Genomic DNA, 7,102 nt, shown 5'->3' with positions numbered 1-7,102 from the left:
TGAAACAAAACAGGCTGCCCTGGACTTAGAGGGGAACTTGGACTTGCATAAGAGAGAATTGTCAGCTACCTGCAAGAAGGGCCTTGAAAGTTACCGGAAAGAGCAAACTACACAAAATATTTAGCCTTCTGCAACTTTAGGATGTCGCAGAACCAATTTCACCATTTTCAATGTTCTTTCACAGTTGGATGAAGATTAGAGTATCTATCAATATACAGGTTCTGATTGTTCTGACAGTTGTTGACTTTTGGAAATTCATACGTTAAGCAATTAACAAATAAGAAGACACTTTGCTGAGTTTATTATTGCAGCTGTTCCAGAATCTAAGCGAAATGAAAGCCAGGCTCCTAGAAGATTGGGACAGGAGTGAAGAGAGCATTCTGGAGGACACTTTAGAGAAGCAGAACTGGTGTCTTGGTCATGCTGGGGCAGGATGAGGCTCTGGGCAGCTTGTGACAGCCAAGAATGAAGGTCACTCTCATTAAGAAAGGAGGAAAGGAAAAGGATGTTGGAAACACTTTTTCTACTTCGTTCATTTCACATGAAACTCACTGAAATATTTACCATAATCCTGAATTGAATTTGTTTTCTCTCTCTCAATAAAGCTCAGGCACAAAGCTTTTAAACTATTTTGTGAAAGTGTGTGGTACTGTTACACCAAGAATAACAAGGCCATTCACTGTATCTGGTCATAAAATATAGCGTTCTAAAGAGCCCAAGAAAAAGAAAATAAGTAAATAAAGAGCCCAAGACACAATTAATAATTATTTTAATACAAAGTAACAGAAATCTTCAGATTACATTTCAATATTAAAATGCAAAAAATATTAAATTTTCAATGTCTGATCATTTCCTCCAGTCATACATGATTCCTTGAAGAGGAGAGTGGAAATTCTTCCCTGGTATCACTCACGCGATTTATCGGAGAAATGACTTCCTGTGTTTCAAGTTTTCCTAAGACCTTATGACTGTGAATCACTTCCTCTTTTCCTCCTCCACCACTGGAGCATCTTCATCCAAGTGTGGTGTCCCTTTAATTACTCTTTACCTGTTGCTTGCTCACAATCTTATGTCTAAAAGGATTTGAGAATCAAAAGCAATGGAGGGAAGGATTTGAGAAAAAAGAAAGTCAGTTTCTTTTCCATGGAGCCACCCATTCTTTTTCCTTTACATTAATTCATGTGTTAATGGATACAATTATTCTTGCCTCCCAAAAACCAGGGCAGCATAAGGTGTTTTATAAACAGGATAAACAAATGATTTCTTCCCACAAACAGACACAGGAATTCTACAGGAAATATTAAAAACTCTTAACATTTCAGGGGTTTGAATAGGATGCTATATGAGTTTCTAGAAGGAGATGCCAATTATACTATTAGGTGAAAACAATTATTAATAATACCTAATTTAGAGTCAGGTATGTATCAGTTTAGACCCTGTATTGACTCTATGGGCAGAGAAATTGTTACAACTTATGTACTATTTTTTGGTATTTTTCTTTATGAAATGGTAACAATTTCCTCAAGCTCAGTGTACTGTAGGAAGAATTGAATGAAATCATGCATGCAAAGTACCTAGTACATGGCAGGTTTCCAATAAATATTATTTTATTTTCTCTTTCACAAGACATGCTTCTAGTTCCAAAAATGGTTCAAAATCTCCCTGCTGGCATGAATCTTCCATATTGCTTTTGGCTAAGGTGCTTCCTGCTAGAATCTATTTCTGCACTCATTTTATGAATTCCAATCTTTCTGTAACAGATATTTATATTTAATCATAAAGCAAACACTTATTTAACATACCATATACCAGGCACTGTTCTAAGAGAAATTAATTTATTTCATACTCAAAAAGTCCCATGCACAGGAAATGCTCTTGTTGCAATCTCACAGATGAAGAAACAGACACAGAGGTGCAGAAAAGTTATATAAATTGCTCATAATCATTCACTTGGATTTCTACTCCAGTGTAAAAACTCCAGAGTCTATTCTCTTAATCACTAATATATATTGGCCCTCACCTTCTGCACTTTTCTGACTTTTTACTGTAACCATTTATGTGGCACCACATTACTAAAGCAGAGTTCCCTCTCATGGAAACTATTTGCTAGACTGCAAGGAACCATGACCATTCCATAAATGTTATTGATTATGACTGTGAATTGAACAAAGTCGTTCAAAGTCTCTAGAATATTTTCCAAATAATATGGTGTTCCTCTATAGATCTTTGTCTTTATAGCATTTTTGAGGTATTATATACCTTAATTTACAGAGCATTTATTTAACAAAATAGTGCAATTGAATAGCATTAATTTAATATGTTAAAAAATGTATCTCCTAATCATCACTTTTTAAGGTTCATTTTATTTTGTTATTATGGCTTGCCTAGTCTTATGTGTTGAAGGATTAGGTAAGAAACATAGTTTTATTTATATGGTAAACAGTAAGTGTCAGATGTAGCATTTGTTCATATCAGAAGTACTCAGCATGAAAGAAGTATAAATATAAAATGTGTAAATATGGCTTTTTACTTTTCTAATGTTCTTATATAAATAGAAATGATATGAATTGGCATCTCTCACTTAGAATGATGTTTTGTTGTAATTCTTTCCAGATTTCAGTATTGAGAAAGACTCACACTGCCAAATTATAGAGACTGTCCTTTTACATCCATATGGAAGTAGTTGACTCATAAAGCTGTATCGGCAGTGATTCCAAATGTAGTATGTATTAAATATCGACAGTGTGGAAATGAAAACTTTATTTTTTCACTAAGTTTATTCTCCCTTTCTATGAGGGCTAAGACTTCATGTAGAACCATGAGAAATATATACCCTTCTCTACTACAACATATGTGTGTTTACCTATGTTTGTGACTTCACTGCCTGGTACATTGGAGTCAAGCAATTAATGTTGTTGATGATTGAATCCAAATTTTAGAAACCTCCGTAAATTGAGGATGGTCTGCATCTTCATGCATTCTTCTATTATTTATGTACTTGAGTCAAATGTCTATATCTCTGAAATGCAATAGTGTCATCTAATCTTACTTACAACATGATGTGTGCTCAATTCCTATAAATTAAAAATAGAAAAGATGTGCATGTGCCTGAACATTTTCCCACTATGATACTGCTACAGCCCTAGTTTCTTTATGAATTTGTGGCCACTAATATATTTCTGAAATAGCAAAGCAAATATCGAAATCCTAGTTATAAAAATAACCAGACCAGTTCTGTCATCTTAGGATACAGATATGCAGGAACAAGTCTAATATGAGATCTCCCATTTGGCCACGACCACAGATTTTGAATAAAATTGTGCGCTTTCCTGTTGGTCAAGCAACTTTTAATTCTCTCATGATTACGCATGAGCTTTCTAGTCCAATAGACCGATGTTTGTACTCAAGTTTGTCAAGTGCTAATGCTATGTTTGAATAAGTTTTGTAACATTTTCTTATTTCATTTTCCTTATCTATGGAAAAGAAATAACACTTACCTGCCAGAGTTTTATTAACAGTTAAATAAAACATCTGTGAGTATTTCTGGTGTGCTGTCTGCCATGGCCTATGCTCAAAAAATCCAGCGCTACTTCCCTGGTCCAAGTCACTATAACCACTTGGCAAGAATATTGCCGTATCTCTCTGCTTCCAACCCTGTCTATTGACAGTCTATCATCAACAAAGCAGCTAAGGCCATCCTGTAAAATACAAAGCACTCCATGGCCACTCCTCTCAGAGCTCAGGGGAAGCCTGTGCCTTAATGATAATGACTTACCAGGTCTCACATAGTCTCTCCAACTAGACGGACAGCCCTTTCCCCTCTGATATCATTTTCTACCATTCGCCCTGTTTATTCACTCCATTTCAAGGATACTGGACTCCTTGATGTTTTTCAAGTACATTATGTGACCAGAAGAGCTCTTTCCCTAGATGTCTTTATGGTTCATTTTTGCACCTCCTTGAAATCTTTGTCATCTCACTGTGGTTTATATATACCTCTTGTTATATTGACACTGCAGTTTACACCTTTTGGCTCTCCCTTTCTCACACTCTGATTATCTTTTCCATAATTGTTATCACCTTTTAAAGAATTTGATGATTTATACTATTTCTTGTCTACTCACCCCTCTAGTGAAACCCTCATGATGAGATTTTGCTCTCTTCTGTTTACTGATAGCCGCATGCCTGAAACATAGCAAGCACTCAATAAATATTTATGGAATGTATAAATGAGACATATGAATGAATGAATATCATGACTTTGTTCCCTGATTTTCCTCCATGATGCTCCAAGGGTTGTTTTTTCTTACAGACAATCTGCCATTCTTCTTATCTCTGAATGTGATTGTCTCTGGCACATTGTCTATATCCTTCCTACTGTTTGATCTCTTGAGTCTACAGAAATGACTTCTGACTTGGGTTACATCCTATTTGAACATGTCAACCAAGTCTCTCTCCCCAGAGATCTCCAATCACTATCCTTCAGTTTCTACAGAAATGCCCTCCTAACTTCCCAGTTAGAAGCGACTACTTTCTGAGATACCTTCCAATGGGGAAAAATATAATTGAGCAAAACCAAAGAAGTAGCCAGTAAAGTACATTATAAAGAACCATAACAATATTTTAGCACCATTTTCCAAATGTATTCAAGTTGCTTATTATCTATCTACCTAATTTATTTATTTACGCATTGTCTGTTCCCCTCTCTATAATGTCCAGCTCCTATGAAGCACTTAATATATAAATTTTGATATAATGAATGAGTAAATTACTTAAATATAATTTTCCAATATTTATTTCTTAATTCTCAGAATAATAGTTTTGGTTCGAATTATGTACCCTTAATCCCTTACCCCAACAAGAATCCCCATCCTTATTACCAACATATCTTCCTATGTTGCCACATTCCATGACCCCATTTCTCATTGTTACATCAATCGTTGCATTCTTCACTTATGGAATGATCAGCATTTTCCTGCTGTGATGAAAAGGTCTCCAACCTGCTTACTCCATATATCAAAGGGTTTCATTCAGGTAGCTTGGTTACCTCAGTTCTAATACTGCAGCAGAATTTCAGACTTGCTTGGTTAAGTCTTGATCAAATTCAGACTCAAGTCAGTCTTTCAATTCTTCACCCTGTATCTTCTAGGATACTCTAGGGTTTTGGTTTTATTTCCAAACTGCATAGAATGGATCATGATTAAAGTTTCTCAAATTTTATCTTTTTTTTTTAATAAACTTTATTTGTTAGAGCAGTTTTAGGTTCACAGCAGTAAGGAATAGAAAATGCAGATTTCCTATATTCCCTGCCTTCACACATACATAGCCTCGCCCAAGTCAATACTCTCCACCAGAGTGGTACCTTTTTTACAATTGATGAACTTACATTGACACATCATTATCATCCAGAAGCCATAGTTTAATTAGGGTTAACTATAGGTGTTGTACATTCTATGGGCTTGGACAAATGTATGATGACATGTATCCATCATTAGAGTATCATACAGAAGTTTCACTGCCCTAAAACTCTGTGGTCGGCCTATGCTTTCCTCCTCCCCATTCAAATCATTGGCAACCCCAGATCTTTTTACTGTCTCCAGAATGTCATATAATTGGAATCATATATCATGTAGCCTTTTCAGATTGGCTTCTTTCACTTAGCAATATGCAATATAGGTCCCTCCATGTTTTTCAAAGCTTGACAGCTCATTTCTTTGTCTGGATATATCCCACAGTTCATTTATCCATTCACCTACTGACGGACCTTGTGATTGCTTCCAAGTTTTGGCAATTATGAATAAAGCTGCTATAAACATATGTTTGTGGGGTTATTTATTGACGTACATTTTCAATTCCTTTGTAGATACCAAGCAGAGTGAGTACGGGCTCATTGGTGAGAGTATGTTTAGTTTTTTTTTTTTTTTTTCACCTATTTCTGTTTTACTTTTCTTTTGTTTTTTTTGTAAGATTTTATTTTTTTCCTTTTTCTCCCCAAAGCCCCCAGTACCTAGTTGTATATTCTTCGTTGTGGGTCCTTCTAGTTGTGGCATGTGGGATGCTGCCTCAGCGTGGTTTGATGAGCAGTGCCATGTCCACGCCCAGGATTCAAACCCACGAAACACTGGGCCACCTGCAGCGGAGCGCACGAACTTAACCACTTGGCCACAGGGCCAGCCCCGAGAGTATGTTTAGTTTTGCAAGAAAAATGCCAAATTATATTCCATAAGGGCTGTACCATTTTGCTTTCCACCAGCAATAAATGAGAGTTCCTGTTGCTCCACAGAATTGCCAGCATTTGACGTTGTCAGTGTTCTGGATTTGGGTAATAATAATATGTGTGTAGTATTATTTCATTGTTGTTTTAATTTGCATTTCCGTGATAACATATGATGTGGAGCATCTTTTCATATGCTTATTTGCTATCTGTATATCTTCTTTGCTGAGGTGTGTGTTAAGGTCTTTGGCCCATTTTTCAATAGAGTCATTTGTTTTCTTGTTATTGAGCTTTAGGAGTTATTTGTTTGTTTTAGATAACAGTCCTTTGTCAAATGTATCTTTTGCAAATATTCTGTCTCAGTCTGTGGCTTGTTTTTTCATTCTATGAACATTATCTTTCACAGAGTGGAAGTTTTTAATGAAGTCCAACATACCAACTCATTCTATCATGGATCATATCAAAAAAGTCATCACCAAACCCAAGGACGTCTAGATTTTCTCTTATGTTATTTGCTAGGGGTTTTATGGTTTTACATTTTTCGTTTATGTTTTGGATACATTTTGAGTTAATTTTTGTGAAGGGTATAAGGTTTGTTTCTAGATTTATTTTTGGCATACAGATGTCCAGTTGTTCCAGCAACAACTTGTTGAAAAAAGACTGTTTTTCCTCCATTGTAGTTCCTTTCTACTTTGTCAAACACAAGTTGACTATATTTATTAAACATTATCTTCAATTCCAGTTTTTTTAACAAAAATGATGAATACAAATGAAATCTGCTTAATAAAGCCACAACATCTTATCACATGTTATATCTTGAAAAATACAAAATCTAGTGTTATTTTATAGCATGTACTAACTTTAATTTTAATTCATATATTTCGTAAT

General features: G+C 35.4%; 1 long non-coding RNA gene across 1 annotated transcript; it reads right to left on the bottom strand.

The window, feature by feature from the left end:
* Window positions 1-752: 752 nt before the first annotated feature.
* Window positions 753-4,186, bottom strand: LOC111772712 (uncharacterized). The gene is made up of 2 exons (XR_002806717.2): window positions 4,125-4,186; window positions 753-1,073 (listed from the first exon to the last, which is right to left on the bottom strand). It is a non-coding gene; the product is annotated as an uncharacterized lncRNA (long non-coding RNA).
* Window positions 4,187-7,102: the final 2,916 nt, after the last annotated feature.

This window comes from Equus caballus, chromosome 3, assembly GCF_041296265.1.
Source record: "Equus caballus isolate H_3958 breed thoroughbred chromosome 3, TB-T2T, whole genome shotgun sequence".
NCBI lineage: Eukaryota > Metazoa > Chordata > Mammalia > Perissodactyla > Equidae > Equus > Equus caballus.
Note: the sequence above shows the minus strand (reverse complement) of the source record. Positions and strands in the feature narration are given on the sequence as shown.